At 42.5% G+C, this 18,057-nt stretch overlaps 1 non-coding gene across 43 annotated transcripts in view; it reads left to right on the forward strand.

The window, feature by feature from the left end:
* The window catches only part of LOC308197296, a 722,739-nt gene that overhangs the window by 14,297 nt on the left and 690,385 nt on the right, over positions 1-18,057 (forward strand). For 41 of the 43 annotated variants that reach the window (XR_013952725.1, XR_013952752.1, XR_013952753.1 and 38 more), the window contains one exon: positions 5,737-5,884. This is a non-coding gene — a transcript (uncharacterized protein). Of the gene's footprint in view, positions 1-4,908; positions 5,069-5,736; positions 5,944-18,057 lie in introns of all 43 variants that reach the window. The other 2 variants (XR_013952726.1, XR_013952751.1) reach the window with 2 other exon arrangements.

Consider the following 18,057-nt stretch of genomic DNA (forward strand, 5'->3'; position numbering starts at 1 on the left):
GAGTATCAGCATCTCTCAAGTTCATGATTGCGTGGTAAAGGGGAAAGCTCAAAATGGGGCACAACTACAAGTTAAAGAAGCAACATTTGGAGTGGAAAAATACACGTTTCCCCAGAATACTTTTGTGAGGTCTGGAGACTTGGTTTAAGAGGTCTGTTTTTGTGATGCACCTGCTAATAACTCCAATGTAGTTGGATGATGTAGTAGATGATGTAGATGTAGTTTTGTTTTCGTAGAGATTGTTACTTGGGTGCAGTTAGTGATCTAATGTAGCCCTAAATCAATCTGGGCGTGTGGCCAGTTATTCTCAGTTTTGTCTCTATAACTGACCTTGTTTTCTCCTCTCCAGTGTGGTATAAAATTTATATGTATTTCCTGAAAATTGAAAGATCCAACAGAGCTTTGTGAAGTGCTGTTGAGTCAATGTGCATATAACACTGGGATTTGGGGGTAAAAGTTCTCTTAGAGGTGCAAAGGGTTATGGTCCTGCTAAAAGATTAGTGATAGATTGAGCTACACATTTGTAAGAACCCACAAGACTTGCCAAGACTGCCAATATGTGATATCTGGGCTTTGGTGTTGACTAAGCATGGTGCAAATACATGTGTGCACAAAAACTGGAAACAAGAAGTTATGAGTTTATATTGGAAAAAAATAACAACAAAAACAATGCACAAATAAAAAATCCAACAACAAACCAAAACTGAACATCAGGGAAGAGAGGAAAATGCCCTGTAAAAAATACTTTAATTATTCACTGACAGAAAAGACAGCTTCTAGGGGATATTGTTTTCCCTGATGCAACTGTGAGAGGAAATCCTATTACTCAACCAAATAGTATATGTTGTAGGATGATGATGATGTATTAAGGATAAAATTCAAAAAAAGTCAGAAGAAAGCATGCTGTATTTCCTTCACATTGTGGATTGCTTCTCTTCTAAAGATATTAGATGTTTACCTGCTCAGTACTAACATCACTTGGATATATCTGCCGTTTGTAAATTAGATATTTGAATTGGGGGTAAGTGCCCAGGATCATGAAGCTTTTCACTTCCAACAGCTACTGAAGGAGCCAGCTGCGTGCTGTCTTGGCATGCGGGTAAAGCTACTTTCTGATTATGAGAGACGATTTAGGCTCTAAGCTATTGCTTGCCTCTTCATCATCTCAGCATTGCACTGTGCATCAGTAGCAGGTGGGGAAGGGGGTTCTTTTGTCCCTGCTAGGATGCAAAACTGTGATTTCTGTTTGCCATCCTAGGTATGCACCTGTGTGGGTAGCTGGACCGGAGGTCTGCCCCTGCAGAGAGCAGCTCTTGGGGGTTTGCAGAGCATAATGCTTCTAGAGCCTTGTTTTCAGCTTTTGGCAGGACTGCCTTCCCTTTGGTTTTTAGGGAGGGAGGCAAGAAGGCTTTCCAGCCAGGAGGGTGTTGTGCTGCCGTCCTGTCCAGCTGCAGTCCTGAGGTCAGGGAGGGTCAGCAGTTAGGAGTAAAGGAGCACTGCTGGGACTGTGGGCTGGAGGTGTGCTGCTTTTTGCCCCTTCTGCCCCTCTGAAGATCTGATAGAAGAGATGCCTTTGAGAAAGGGCTTTCAACCTGCTTCACTGCAGTAATGGATTACTGAGAAGCAGTGGTGCCAGGGAGTATGAATGCAATTTTCTTTTGCATGATTTGGCTGAAGATCAGAAACCTGCTTCAGTGAATAGGAACATTGTTGTTTAAAATGCTATGACTGTTGATGCTGTATTACAGCCATATCTTGCAGTACTGGTAGCTCAAATATATCTTTTCTTGTTAACGTAAGGTTTAAACTCAGAGAGGACTGTAGGAATTTAGAAATCACCCCCTGCAACCTATTGAGACCTTGAGGTATGGAGACAGTGAAAGCAGGCTGAGAGACAAAGCTAAGAAAATGAATATTTGCTTTTCAGTCACACTTTTTTTTTTCCCAGCTGAAAGAACTCTGTACAGCTTCAAATGTCGTTGCATCTCATTTTGATTGAATATAAGCTGATGGTAATAGATGAGGTCTCAGATACCTTGTGAGGGCATCTACCTGGCAATGACATCTTATTAACAATAGTTAAAATGATTGCACTTGTTTCAGAACAAAAAGTGGAATATCTGTTTTTAACCCAAGTGTCTGAAGTATCTGATTAGAACTGTTAGTACTGGGGAGGCCTTAAAATAAATACATATTTTTCTTCATGGGTGATTGTTAGGGTATGATGGTTATTTTTAGCTGTTATTGTAAGATCAGGGAAAACAAAAGCTTACCCCTCAACTAATTGTTGTTTGTGGTTTTGTTTGTTTGTTTCTGGTGTTTTTATTTGTTTTGGAAAAGCTGAAGATGAAAGTCGTTGTGTAAGCATATGCACCCCTTCTCCATGGCTGATGATATTTGTATAAATGGAGGCTGCTTAGGTCTTTTTCGAGGCTGTTCCCTTCCTGTGGGACTGGCTGGAATCACATTTAAACAGCCTTTTCTGACCAGGCTGATTGGCTGAGCACCTTACTTTGTGTGTTTATTTGAAGACCAGACTGATTGCAAAGTAGTTAATTTGGTTGGGCAGGAATTTTGAAATTTCAGCTACCTCAGGCCAACTCCTGTCAAATTTGCTAATTCAGTTTGGTAGATTCAGTATAACATCCTCCCTGGTGAAGGAGGTGCTGTGCAAATAGATTCTGGAGTAGGAGAATGCACCTGCTTCTGTCTCTTTTATTGTGACTTACTGAGAAGGATCCCGCTGCTGGTGGGGTTTGTGTGTCTGGTGTCAGGTTTTGCCTGCTATTGCTGTTAACTACTTAGGAAATTGAAGTGGAGTGAAACCCCATAAAAATTACCCATTTTGAGGTCACTAGTGTTATTGTTTAGTATCTCTGACCTTAATTCTGGGAATGAGGTGACACATGGAGCTGCAGGGAAGCTACATCACTGCAGCAAGCCCCACACAGCAAAGCACAATGTAGGGAATAAAAACTCACAAGAGAAAAAGCTAGCCTGCAGCTAAAGTGTTGGGCAAGCCAGGCCAGAGTGCCGAGACTACCTCAGAGAAGAGCTCATACGTGCCTTTATCCTGGTATCTGAGAGGGAGGGGCACAGCATTTGGGCACCTTAGTGGCCCTAAATATTTGATCTGTTGTGTTTTCTGCAACTCCAAGGAAGGGGCAGGGGCTTGGTAAAGCAGTATTTAGCAGTGGTTCTCACCAAACCAGGCTGATCCACTCCCTTACTACTCTGTTAACACGGGGAGGGATCTGCTACCACAGATGCCTCTGGTGTTCGCTGCATCAGGAGGGTTGTCAACGGGCCACACTGGGAGCAGATTATGGGAAATAAGAGTCCATAATAGTCAGACTTCACTGCTACAAGATCTTACAGTAATGCTTGTGCTGCAAAACACCAAAGGCCAGAGAAGAAAATTGCAAACCAACTTCAATTAATAACTGAGAACAGGAATTACTGTCATTATGTGTCAGCCCCTCCAAGTCCTACAGGAGGCTGCTGCCCTTCGCTGATGACAGGTAGGGGCGCAGCAGCGGCTACTGCCTGGCCAGGAGCAGCAGGTGGATGCTGCACAATAAAATGAGAACAGACAGCAGGGCTTCGTCTGAGAAGGATCTGCAATCCCATAATTCATTTCCTGCTCTTATTCACCTGAAGCTGAATGTGAGGATCTTTGTTCGCTTTTTTATTTCTGAGATTAGTTTAGGAGAACTGAATAAGGGGTGCAGAAAGAAGCTTGGCAACTTGAGGGATGTGTTTTTAGTAGGTCGTGTTGGGAAATGCTTTTGTTTTTGTTTACCTCTGGGATCCATTGCAATTTATGGGTATTACTGCTTTGGAAAGCAGCAGGAATTCCTGGGGTGCTTTCTGCCAGCCAGCCCTGTGAGAGCTGGGGGAGGAGACCAAGAAGAGTGAACAGCTGCTGTGGAAATCCAGGTGAGCAGTTGAGGTACATAGGATGGATCAGTAGTACAGCTGAAAGGATCCATAGGGGGATGTGCTTATGAGTGAAGATGGGAGATGGGTAGGATGGAACAGTTGCCAAAATCAAACGTACGTGCAATGAAGAATGTTTGTGCCAAGGGGCATGTACTGCCATCCGCTTGTGTATGGGGGCTCCTTGTATATGTTGTTGCAGGAGATAACCAACACTTGCATGGTTTTAATGATACAGCAGCAATTTGGCCTATTTTAGTAAGTAGATTGATATCATTAATTCAGTATGGTGACAAGAATTGTAATGTGTAGTCTATTGCATATTCAAGTTGCTAAACCTTAACCTAAATGAGGAACCTGTAAAAATGGAAGTTGATGTGCTCATGGCTGGGAGCACTCACCAGGTGCTCTGTTACTAATGAGCTGTCCAGTTCAAGGAGCAGCTACGGCAAGGCCTTCTGTGCTTCAGAAGCCTGACCAAGACTTAAGTACAGGAGTTGAGCATATCTTAAACATGTGCCCTCACATAATTATCTTTGCACACTCATGAACCCAATCCCTCTTTTCGTGGGGGACCCCAAATACTAACACTGCTTTGGCTTTTCTTCCTTGTCTGGTGGGAATGGACAGTGGCAGCATGAGGGCCTTATGGTGTCCCTCGGCTGGGAGACTTGGACTTGTGCTGCCAAGGGACTCCTAGAGCTGGCTGCAACAAAGGCACAGTGTCGTACTGAGGAGATGTCAGAGCTACAGCTGGATGTCTCTACGTGAGAAGTTAGAGCAAAAGGAAATAGAATAACGCAGGATAATTACAGTGTGGTTTGTGGCTATGACAGAGTTTAAATTGCATGGTATAAAAGGAGTGATCAGACAATGTTAATTGCTCTTGACAATGGTGTCATTTAAATTCAAATCCAAGTTTTTCTTCAAAAGTTCTGAGGAAGCTTTTGGTTATGTTGGACTTCCCAGCACAGAATGCTGGGAACGCTGCAGTGTCTTGAAGACAGGATCTTACGAAGCTCTGAGATTTAGAAACAGTCTATGGAAGAGACCCAAATCAAAACAAAAACCAGAACAAAGAACCAACAGAACCAACCAAGGGCAAAGTCATTCTTCCCTCCCCAGAGCAGTAAGTGTTCATAGAAACAGCAATGACACTTGGAATCACCTGGGCAAAAATTTTCTATGGAAAAAGAATTATCAAAGCAGCTTGGTAATTTTTTTTCCTTTGCTATTGCTGTTTAGATTAGAAACAATTTGTATGGTTTTCTAAATAAAATAAAATGCTTTTGTGTGTAAAATCCAGATCTTGTAAATCAAGACTCAAGCAGGACAGGATTATGGATGGAAATGTTTGGTTTAATAGTGTTACAAGTTTGGAACAATGTCACCGGACTCAGCAGAGAAGGGTGAAACATCACTGGAGTCAGGGTGCTACTTGTTTCCACTGAACACTGCTAGCACAGTGTTAATTTTAATTTTTCTGTTCTTGTAGTTTTGTACAGATGTTTCTCTGCCTCTTCGGGTGATTAATATTCACATGCTGGAAGAGTAATTTAAACAGGTAATAGGTACAGAGTGTAACCATTAAATCTTGTTCATAACAGAGCAGATTATTGGATGGCAATAATTAAAAATATGTGCCTGGCTTTGCAGGATGCCAACCTGTTGATTTGGGACCCAGGGCTCACCTTAAGTGACAATAAACATTTTATATTTAGATGTTCAGAGATGAGCCAGATGAACACAAAGAGCTGTAGCAGTTCATTTTTATTTTTTTCTTTTTGTTTTCTGTAGAGGCCTTATGTATACTGACGGCAGTCCTGGAGAGCAATCCAGCTTTACTCGAGTGGGATACACATGCAGCTTTTAATCAGAAATGACAGCTATAAAGCGGCGCTATGTGCAGTACCTCTGAGACCTGTACCCTTGCATGGAGGAGGAGGTGAGCAGCATGCCTAGCAAAAAGAATGGTAACATTTGAAATATCTGGAAGAAATGCAGGTATTTGCTTTTTAAAAAGAGCTATTTCTGCTTGTTCTTCTTCATTCCTGTCTTTTCTGCTCCTTCTGTTAAGCAATATGGGTATGTTGTTAGAAGGATAAGCTGTGGAAAAAAATGGAAGTGGCTTGGACCCATATTTTGTAGTTAAATGGATTCTAGCTGTAAAATTGTTCTGTAGATGCGTAAGGCTGGGGCACAAACTAAGGGAAGCTGTGGGCGATTGAGGAAATCCTGAGGTGTTTTTTGTTTTTGTTCTAAGAGCTTCTGGAGAGCTGGGTAACTTCAGGAGTGACATGAGGTCATCTTTCTCGTGATAAGCCATGTCCCGAATACTTGTGATAACCAGGAAAGTGGTTGTAACCTCAGAGAGTGGTGGTTGCAATCAAAACTCAGCAACCACGTTGTCAAATTCTCCAGCCCCCTGGTTTGCTGGGCTCACTTCTAAGCTTTCTCTAAGTGGAACTTTCAAGTTCCTGATGGAAGAAAAACCCCAGCAGCTTTTAGCTGTCTTTTTGGCAGCTTCCATCAACATTTCTGACTTAATTTCACAGCTTCCAGCTGTCTACTTGGCACCAGCTTTAGGGAGCTGAGCTAGCACTAATGCTGGCCCCACTGGTGTGTGTGCCTTTGTTTGGGCTGCGATGGCTGGTGTGATGCTGGTGGTGCTTTTGGTGCGGAAAAGGAGCGTTCCCACAAACGCAGAAGTAAGATGGGAGTCAGTTGGCACACTCACCTCATCCTACTGTAAAGAAGCTCAAGTTTCCTGAAGGCTGGCTCCAAAATGACAGCCGTTCCGTTGCACGCATCAGTATGAAAGTCAGCAGTAAAGACTGTAAAGTAACAAAAGTCCATAGTGAAGCTGTCATACTGTGAAGACCAAACCAGTAACCCAGGTGAGGAGTACTTGTTCTACTAGCCTTAAGTTAGTGGAGAGAAAACACATCAGTTAGCATTTAGAGGGTGACAATATTCCTATTTATATTGATTGCATGCTTAGCTGGGAATTACAGCAGAAAATTCACCTTAAAGGGGATTTGGGAGAATGTCTGTCGGAAAAAAACAGTTCCGTTTATCTACGCGCTTCTCTGAAAATAAACACCTGAACTCCCTATTTCTTAAACTTGTATTCTCTTTTTCAATTCTGCCATTTGTGAAAACTGAAAAACGTTTTTCTTGTTCAGTCAAAAGGACTTTCTAGAGGAAAGAAATGTTAAGAAATGTCTCAAGTGGAATACCAGCAGGATTTCTTGCAAACAGGGACAGGGCTTCTGTTAGGCATAGCAGAAGCCTGGCCATTTCACTCTCCCACGGTTTAATAGAGGGCTAGGACTTACCTGAAGCTGAATCAGGAGAACTGGATTACCCCAAACCAGGAAACAAGATTTGTATTTGTCTCAATAGGTACCTTGTGATACAGCACAGGGGAGACAAAAACACAGAAATGCGCTTATGGTATTTTATATGCGGAAGGAAGAAGAAAAGCAAGCTGAGAAAGAACCAGATATTTCCAGATAATGGAAATATCCAGTCGTGATCTTACTGTTTGCAGTAGGGTAAACTGCAGATACTCTGAACAAATATAAATGTCAAAAGCCTGTGGGAGAGATGAGATCACCCAAAGGTTAGGTAGAAAAACAAAGCAGCTTCAGTGTATTTAAATAAGTGGTCCTTGTATTGAATGTTAAAACATTTCCCTCCTGTCAGTTCAGTGCTAAATGGAAACTATAAAATCGAAAGCTAAAGTGAAACAGAGCAAATATGTGTTTGGCTGCCTACATATTGCTGACAACGGGCCGTGGTGAAGACTGAAGTGGTTTGGTGGATATTAGCAGGCTTCTGCATTCCTACAGTTAATGAGCTGTTGGATTGTTGTAAGGTGCATAAACACCCCCTAGTGCTGTATCTATATTACCAAGGTATCTAGGTCAATAAGAGATAGGGAATGATAAAATCGGAATGAAGGTATGGAACTTGGAAACGGGGATGTACATTATGGAGGTTTTGTGCATTTACTCTCCTGCTTACATAAAATGGAGATGATTTATTATGGAGTCCAAAAATGCCATTAGTATGCTGCATTTGAAATGCAGACCCTAATCTTTCTTACTGTTGTCCTGTGTGAGGAATTTTAATTATTCTCTAAGGTTTAAAGGAAAAATACCCCCTGGATAAAAAGAAATAATACTGTAGTAAACAGCTTTTCTGAAATGTAAGCTTTCAGAAGTAACGAAAGAGAAAATGTGGAAATGTTAGAGCAACACTCATTTTTTTACTACATTACCTTGTGTAAAGGGTATACAAGAGCTGTTAATATTTTATTACAGAGATCTGTAACTGTGTTTGCAGTTGACTGATCTGACTGTATGCTAAGAATTATGTTGACAAACAGGCATTTCTCAAGTATACTACTGGCTTTTTTGTTTGTTTTAATGGCCAATTATTTAGCAGTATCAAGTAACCCAGTGTTCTGCTATGCAGTATTTCTTTTTCACATCATGTGTTTTTATGCACACATTCTGTGTGGTGGGATGCTCATAACAGGGAAACCTGCAGGAAACACACGACTTGCTCTGATCCTCCGCTGGTACCCCTCTCAGCCATGATGGTGTATAGACGTATGGTGTATAGGTGAGAGAAGAGGTGATATTTGCTAAGAATAATTATGGTGGTGCAACTTTAAAAAATTTATTATTAACTGAGTGTACCATACATGCATTTTTTTTTAAATGTTAATAGTTTTCACTGTTTTGAGCTATCTTCTAAGCAATTGTCTCGTTCCAAAAATTTCCTCAAACAAGACTTTGATAACTTTCATTTCTTCCTTCTTAAATGTTAATATAGGAAAAAAAAATGGTATTTTTCAATTTCTACTTATACTTTAGCATTCAATCCCAAGCCCTTGGGATACAGTTAATTTCTCTGGCTCTGTATCACTGCTTTTCCAAGGATGAGAGTACTAGATGGCTTATTTGAAAAACAGCAGCTGACAGCTGCACTTAGTTTCAGACAGTGCTAACTTCTGTTCCTGTTACTTGAGTCTGCTGAAGATTCATTTGATATCGAAGACCTAATTCTAGTACAGTCTTGTATTTTTAAGGTTTAGACTGTGCTGAAGCAGAGACTGTCACGTATATAACAAGTTATTCTGATAATAGCGGAGGGAAACTAATTTGAAGGAAATGCCACAAGTACATGATATACCTAAATATACTTGTATTAAATCGACTCTGATTGTTAGAGGTTTCAAATGGGAAGGAAATACCACAAGCTCAGCAAAAACAGTTATATGCATATTTTCCACAGGGACCATCGTGGAAAAATTGGAATAGAGTTTTATGTTCAGATACCTTTAATATTATGCTGATTCTTCTCTGTCAATGTTGAACCACTCTTCTTTCATGGAGATGAGAAGGTTGAGTGCTCTTCTCTTGCATAGTTCTTTTTTCTCAGTCCCTATTATATTCCCCAAAATGAATCTTGGTACTGTGATAACATTGCTCGGAGCTCAGAGGTGAATTTTATTTTTGTTCTTAGTCATCAGGCTGTCTTAAAATACTCAGGATGTGGAGACAAATGCCTGTCACAAGCAACAAATGTGATGTTAAGAGACCTCGATCCTGCACTGATCCCAGATAAATTCCTTCTACCAGCAGGTTCAGCGGAGGATAGTGAGTGGCCCTTACATAAGCGAGGGTGTCAGGAGGTCTCTATTTTGTTTTAAAATCTGTCTCCTTGCCCATAGGCTCATGGAAGAAAGAAAAGTCAGGGTCTGAGTAAAGGCAGCAGCAACCCTTTGTGCCCAGTGCGACACAGTAAAGCAATTTAGGCCCAAATCTGCAAAGAATTTTCATGGCAATAAGATAGAGAGAGATGCATTGTGGGGCAACAGTAGTCCTATGTCTCCCTTCTCTGCTTCTAAATCGGGGGGAACAGCACTTCCTTACCTATAGTTCCACCTTTCCTGGGAGTAAAGACATAAAAAGCATTACAGGTTGCGTAGTGCTTGAATGCTAGAAAACGTGGCTTCTCCGTGTGCCACTGATGTATTTATAATACCGTGGTTGCTGTTACGTGGGAGTTCCTTCTTGTCACGTACCTCTTGAAGCTTGGGCTCTACACAGAAGGCAGTATTTACCATTGGTTAAGAGTTGCTCTGACATGATGGAAAACAGCCAAGCACCCTATTAGACCAAGACAGAATGAAGGCAGCTGCTGGCGCCGCACGTTTCAAGGGCACCACGTGCATCTTGTCATGGAAATGTAATCTAATGCTGTGACGCTGCTTTCCTTCAGGCTGTCTTAAATGTCGTGGGGGCAGCACTTTTTTACTATTAGAGAAATACTGTTTTCTTTTACTTCATGTTTTGCAGTGTATGTTCCACTGTTCTCTGCAGAAAATTAGTAAGGATGTGTACAAGAGAATCTAGATTAGTATCTGGGTGGGAGATGGGTTTTGGACCTGTCAAGAAGCAGCTTGCAGCGTCCATGGCAGGCAGGGAGATGGGTTTATATTTTTAGTGAGTGTTAACGGTAGGAGAAATTTTCCTGAGTGCAGTTTTGGTGTTCTGGTGCTTGGCAGAGTCTGAGTGAGCCAAGGGCCTGTCCTGGGAGCTGGGCTCCTTCTAGGGCCATCCCCGGCCAGAGCTTGGGCACTGGAGGGATCAGGAGCACCGGCACCTGAGTTGCTGCGCAGAGCCTGCCAGTGTCTCCCTTGATTTCACCCTGGTGAGGAAGGGTAGCACTTCCCAATGCTGCTGCAATGGGGCTTAGATGTGGGGGAGCCCAGAGGTATCCTTCCTGCCATCCTGCAGGGCTGGTGGAAGGACTGCATGCCTCAGGCTCTTGCCACATCCTCCATCAGGATGAATGCTGTGGCCAAAAAGGGTGACACACTTAACATGAGGCTAAAACCATGGTGTATGTGCAGTGCACTCAGTACTCACTGTACAGTTTCTTTCTTTTTTTTTTTTTTTTCATTTTTTTCATATTGTGCAAGTTACCAAAACATCCTGGAGCCCACCTACGACTCCAGCCCAGAATGGATTGTTTTCATCACTTTTTTCTATTTTTCCTTCCTGCTGAGTTTGTTCTTCTACACTTGAGCGAAGCAGACATGTACCTTCCTCCCCTGGCATAATGCAGCGTGGCTCAGCAATACTGAACAAATAAGTCTGTGAAAATAGGAAAATTTGATAGAACTATTTAAAAAAAAATGTTTCCATGCAAGTGTATCTTATACTCTCTCTTCATCTGAGTGAATACAACTCACATAAATGACCTTCAACATAAAGTGGAAGTGAACATTGGTTACTTTAGGCATGGAATTGCTCATTTTTAACTTGATACTGGTGTATCAAATTGCATGCAGTTTGAGTTTTGATAAGGTATTTGTTTTTCCTTTAGACTGTAAATGAAGCACGGTTTTCAGACACTATTAACTCTTTTAAAAACAATTCTCTGAATTTCGTGCTTTTGAAGCATGGCAGAGAATTTCTTCTGAAAATAGCTGCCACATAATACTTGCTTACAGAAATCAAGTGATACATTGGGAAGTTAAAATAACAGTGTAACACAGAGAGGCAGGACTTCATATTTTTCTAACCTCTCTTCACTTAACATAACAACTCTTCTTTCTCTCGGGAGTACATTTCACAGTGACCTCGTGACATCACATTTTTTTCTGGGCTGCCACAAAGAAAATGGATGACCTGATGGAGGTGCTCCAGAACCTCTACAAATGAAATACTGTCCAGACACACTTCTTGTTGTTATCTCCCTTTCTTCTCCACTGCCTGCCATCCATGCTGTACTCATGCATGAATTACCAGTACAATGGTTTGCAAAAATATTGGCTGTTATAGAATAGCCTTAGTTAGTAAGCACAGCCACAAGGCCCGAGAGAACTGGGATTTTTCCTCTTCTTCTCTGTAGTGTTGATAAGTTATCGATTCCAATTCGTGTGTTTTAAGGTGATTTTCTGTGGGTGTTTTTCATGCATTGGTCTGAGCTGCTATCCTGAGGCCAACAATTTCTTGCTTTCCCATCTGTCAGTGTCAGTAGCCATAAAGATAGTTTCCCGGGCAGCTATTGGCACAGGCCATGGCGGCAGATGTGGGGGGGCCTGCTGCGTCCCCTGGGGTGCATCCTTCCCTCTGCTTGAACGATTACAGCCGCGGAGGCCGTTCTTGCACGCCGCCTGCAAATGCCATCTGACCTTGCCTGCAGGATGTCTGCAAATAGGTTGGGCTTGAGTCTTCTCAGATGGCCTTTGGCTTGCCCACTCTGTCATTTCCTTCATCAGCAGGCTGCCGCATTCCCCTGTAATGCTCTGCTATGCTGACTTTTCAGGACGTGGCCCAGAGCATACGTATACTCCTCTCAGCATCTCCTGTTCAAATTGGGTGAAGCAGGGCTTTCTGCCCATGAGCTGTCTCCTGGTCAGGGCAGCACAGGAAAATACTTGGCACAGAAAGCTCTTCTGGTGCTAAGCTAGCAGAGTTGAAGGTCCTTCCTTGCCACCTCTAGGCTTGCTGCTACTTCCGGCATTGCAAAGGGGTAAATCACTTTGTGCTTGCACATGTCTAATACCCATATCCTGCACCATGGAGAACCCCCAAAGAAGTAGCCTGGGTGCTGAGCCACTTCAAAAGAGCAGCTTCTCTTCAGAGAGAGGTTTCCACAGCTTTCCGCTTGCCTCACGGCTCTAAACAGTACATTTCTTGGCTGGTAAGCCCTTTTGCTTTTTACAGTTGTGGAGTCCACCCCAAAGGCTGAGATCCAGGAGGAACCTACGTGTGGCAATATTGGCATGCAGAGACAGAGCAGACCTCCTTCCTATATCCTCCTGAAGATGCAACAACAAAATACCCTCACCCAGCAGAGATGTGTTTTTGTGTCACCTCTTAGGAAAGCCGCTCCCTGCAAAGGTTGCAACTGTAATGTATTTAGTGCTCTGAGTTTTTCTGTAGTGTACAGAGAATGTAATAGTGCCGGGGAGGTATCACTGCAATGAATGTGGAAGTAGTGCCTGGCCTCTGTGCTGAGCAGCTGAATTTTCAGTCCTGCAGCCGGCCAGTGGGATAGCTTAAAAAAAAAAAAAAAAAGGGGTTGTGCGAAGTGATTTCTCCTATCTTAAATCAATAAAAACTTGATGCTTCCTTAACTGATTTAGTTAATATTTTCTCAGCTGTACACCAGAGTGCAAGTGATCAGAATCTTGTTCCTCTGAATTGGGAAGTGGAGTGTCTCAGCAGCAAACCTTGCTAGCTATACAGTTCACCTAGACCATTTTTGACACAGTAACGTAGAGGCAAAAGGTACTTCCATATACGTTGCTATATCCTGACTCATCCATGCTTGTTCTCCTCGTAGTTGCACTACGTCATTTTTGTAGAAGTATTATAGCTGAAGGATTTACACTCAGCTCCACAAGTTCTTTGAATATTCTTATAAGAAAAGGTTTCTCTACAAGAAAATAGAGAGAAAAATATTACCAGTCTGGAGCTGACACAGAGATGGGGCACTCCAACTGGAGTGCCTGCTTTCAAGAGGGTTTTCTATAAATTCTGCCCTGTTCCTGATGAACAGACCATTTCTGTTGTCAGTCTCAAACCGTACACTTGTCAGACGTGATGAAGGCAGAGGAATACACACAGTGTGCGTTAGCTGATTGCACATTGTCTGGAGCTGTAGAATTTTCCTACACTGTTATTGCTTTCTGGTGATTTATTTGTGCAATTTCTTGAGGAAAGTCATCTGCAGGTTTCAAAATGCATAGTGTTATGGTCTTAGGGATTTATTCTTCATGTGTAAATGGGGACTATCAGTGTCATCTGTGAAACTACACTAAGATAGTATGGAAAGATAATCAAGACCACTTTTTGAATATGGACCTCAGCAGAATGACTGCAGGTTTTTATTAACATGCCTAGGGTATAATAATGTGACTGGAGAGCTGTCGATAGTCTAAGTAGCAGCACTACTTTTGGATAAAAAATACTGAACATTAGGGGCAGCAAACAGGTTTTAGCAGTGTAGTGTGTAAAACTTCCCCATATCTTTTGAAAGTAAACGTCTGCTTTCGTGCTAAGTACTGTCTTTTTCATCCTCTATAGGAAATATTTCAACTCTCATGGAAATTAGTAAGAAAGAAAATTACAATTTCTTAATCATTTTCACCACCAGAGGAAGGAGATGAGTTTTTATTTTAAGACTATTCTGACTGTAATTGAACCAGGGTAATTACTGTGCAAACAATACCTAGTTTTCTCATAGCTTCAGGAAATTTGTGGTTTCATGAATTGTTTGCTTATTTATTTTCTGCTGCTTTTAAATCACTGGTTAGACAAAGTCAGGGCAGGCTTGCCTTGATGAATCCGTAGATAATTTGGACAGCACATTCAATATGCAGAATGCTGAGGTCCTGGCTGTAGGAAAGGCTGGGCAGTTTAAGGTGGCAGCTTGTCACTCTTAGTTTGTTACTTGGCTGTGAGAAATAACCACCTTCCTCCTGGCTGATGTGGTAGAGCAGGCCCCGTGGCACATACTTCTTGTGTTGGCTGGAAGAGACCACAAAGCATTTGCTGTATTAATGTGTTTTCATTACACTGAAATTGCTTGCACTGGCCTTAAAATCTTTCCTCAAAACTGAAAGTGACTTGTAGTCCAGCTTGTATATTGGTGAAACCCTAGAGTCACTGCACTTGTATCTGGGCTGTAGGGTGGAACCTGTTTCTGGGTGTGTAACAACAACGCTTAATGTGAAGAAAAAAGTCTTTCCATCTGTAGGACATGTCTTTAGGTAAAGAGAGTGTATTCATCAGGGTCACATGGACACATTAGAAGTTAATTCTTTTCGCTTTCAGTCCATAGTCCAGAAATGGAGTACTGTGACATAGGGAAGCAAATTCCCGTAGTTTTCTGAAATGGTTGTTTGAATTCAATTTATCTTAGGAGTCCAGCTGCAAGCTCTGCCCTTGAGCTGCTGGCAAGGCTGTTGTGGGGAGCAGCTCCTGTGGCTAACAAGACCCTGGCTGTCTGTACTGGCTCCTTCTTAAAAACAAAACCTACATGAAACATGCTGCAGCTGTGGCTGACACGGCATGTTTTATTTACAGCAGGAAGGAGAAATACCCATGTCACATTTGGTCTGACTACCTCAAATCACCCCCGCCTGTGTTTTTTTTTTTGTTTTATTGGTCATGGAAGTGTGGTCTCTTACTGTTTTGTCATTGTTGCTCTGTAAATTACTGAATAGTGCCACGTTTCATCAGTTCAGAGCCAGGCAGTTGTTGCAGTTATAGTAAGCATGTATTCTGCACTTTCATACCCTTTACTTTCAAGCTAGAGATTGTATTTTTTTTTTTTTGCTGATCTTAAAAAAATGTCAGAGGCGTGCGGGATTCTTTGTATGCTGAATGCATGACTTTTGACCCAGGTAGCAAATGCAAATGGAAATGCGGTATTTATAAAGGCATTAACTGCTGAAGTAGCAGTGCTGAAGCCCAGTTTGGGGTCACGGTATAACTGCAGGAAGCAGAAGCCCCTGGAGAGCTCTGTCACTTACTGTTGAGTACCTGAAACTAAACAAAGCCCAAGTAACTTACACTTAGTGCTATTTAATATTTCCCTTTGCTCCATCTGGCAAATTATTTTTTTACTCTGAGGGATTTCTGAACTGCTGTAAAGTGAGAAGAAGAAATAGCTTTACTTTATAAAAGCAGAAGGTGTGAGCATCCTTCAGTTTTTCACTGCTTTATTGAACAAGAGCTTTCTGCTCTTCAGAGTTTACTCAGATACCTGTACTTTCTCATCTGAGGTCTTTCTGTTAGCCTACAGGAAAGGACAACACTTTGGACTCCTACTTCACCGACTGGTGCAACCAGAGGTCTTTTAAACATCAGGGAAAGTGCATTGTGTCCTCTGTTAGCATCTTCTAGTGCTGGGCTTTGTGCTTGTGTGTTCTTCTTGGATATGAGGTGTGCTTTGGCTCTGTACCTCTGTACCTCTGTCACTGTTTTCTACACCTGATATCCCTCTCTGTTTTCCCAAGGTGAGAAATTTTTTCCTTACACATTCCCAGGCATGCTGATCCCCAGCTCAGCTTGTCTGTAGTGAATCAATATTTGAGAGAGACAAAGCAAATGCCATCCTACATTATGTGTGTGCTGAACAGAGAGAAAGAAGCAGTATTCTCCATGTGTGTATTAACTGAAAGCACAGCCTTTCCAGCTGGTTGAAATCCCATCTCAAATGAGGAACAGACTACTTAGAAACTGTCTGCATCAAAAGTACTTCCTGGTGACATGGCCCTTCCCTGGGGACCTAGCTTGATCCATCCTGACAATCAGCAGAGCTGCAGGTATTGGCAGGGAGAGCTCAGCATTTTCCCTGATTGATCGAGTGACTAAGTTTCAGTCTACCTGTGCCATCAGCAGTCTCTGTCCTCTTTACTGTAGCAACTGTAAGCTTACTTTTTTCGAGTGACTAGATAACCCACTTCAAGACATTTTATATGGTCCATCAGGCCTCTCAGCTTGCAGTTCCTTCCTTACCCTTTCTTAACCAGTATCATTTTGCAGGCTCCTTCCCTTAAAATATGATCTCACCATAATCTCCTTCATCTTAAAATAAAACCAGCCATCCTCCAATCCATTTCCTCTCTCCAGCCCCTCTTCTTTCACCCTGAAGTTTAATGAACTGCTTTTTGGTGTCTTATTGTTGATACTCTCCAGCTAATTCTCACTGATGAACTGAAGCACTTTAACCAGTGACAGACCTTTGCTGGAGATCTAACTACATTTACCTTTTTTCCTGTAATGTCCTGTCTCTAGAAGTCTCATCTCTGGACTCAGATTCAGGGGATCTATGCATAGTCAACAAATACAAGCTAAGGTTGCACCATCTTGGACAACGCTTTGTGGAGACTTGGTTAACAAAACACAGTCTCTTGCCCTTTCCTCACTAAAGGTCAATTATTCTTTTTTTTTTTTTTTTTTTTCCGAGGCACTTAGAGAAGACCACCATCCTTGCAGTGGCCCAAGCTGCACTATGCTTTGTTTTAGTGTGCCTATTGTTTTTTTCATCGTGCACCCAGGATGTCTGTATTGTGGTGTTTCATTCTGTGCACCATCTTTGTATCTGTACAACTGAAATTCTTACTCAGGTTTCATCAGCTCATGCTTACAGTTACCAAGGAGAACACTTAAGCTCCATTTATATCTGTTTACAAGACTGCCACTGAGATTAATTTCTGGCCTTGTTAATTTAAGCACTTTATCACTCTTTACATTTCTCCACTGGCTTGCTTTCTTCCCTCCTATATGCTATAATTCTTCATTTGGTAGGACCCTTCTAGGCCAACCCTATGAAACTAAGAAGCTGTTAAATCCTTTTTCTGCCCTGAGGACGGTGCCAATCTCTCACCCTCCTGTTTCACCTGACCTTATGTTGCTTGTCAGGGGGGTAAGACCAGGAGGACAGCTCTGATGGGTTCTTCCTAGGCTAGCCTTGGAATTCCCCGTGGCAGTAATGCCTGTGTGAGGGGTGACAGCAGCGACCCGAGTCCACTGCCTTGTTTGAGCTTGTGTGCATGCCCCAGTGCTGCTGTCTTCTGGGAGGTGATATGTGAAGGGACAGAGCTATTGTGACATGAAAATGAAGCCCTGGTAGCAGTAGGATACTGTAATATGAAACTCAGCTCTGGCGAGGCCTCACCCAGAGTGCTGTGTCCAGCTCTGGGCTCCACAGTGCAAGAGGGACATGGAGCTCCTCGAGCGAGTCCAGCAGAGGGCTACAGAGTTGATGACAGGACTGGAGCCTCTCTTATACGAGGAGAGGCTGAGAGAGCTGGGCCTGGTTAGCATGAAGAAGAGAAGGCTGAGAGGAAATCTTACCAATGTATACAAATATCTGAAGGGAGGGTGTCGAGGGGATGGAGCCGGTCTCTTTTCAGTGGTGCCCAGCAACAGGACGAGAGGCAAGGGGCACAAACTGAAGCACAGGAGGTTCTGGCTGAATATGAGCGAACTTTTCTTTATTGTGAGGGTGACGGAGCATTGGAACAGGTTATCCAGAGGCTGTGGAGTCTCCTTTTCTGCAGATATTCAAAACCTG

This window comes from Anser brachyrhynchus (genome assembly GCF_964034855.1).
Source record: "Anser brachyrhynchus genome assembly, chromosome: 6".
NCBI classification, from domain to species: domain Eukaryota; kingdom Metazoa; phylum Chordata; class Aves; order Anseriformes; family Anatidae; genus Anser; species Anser brachyrhynchus.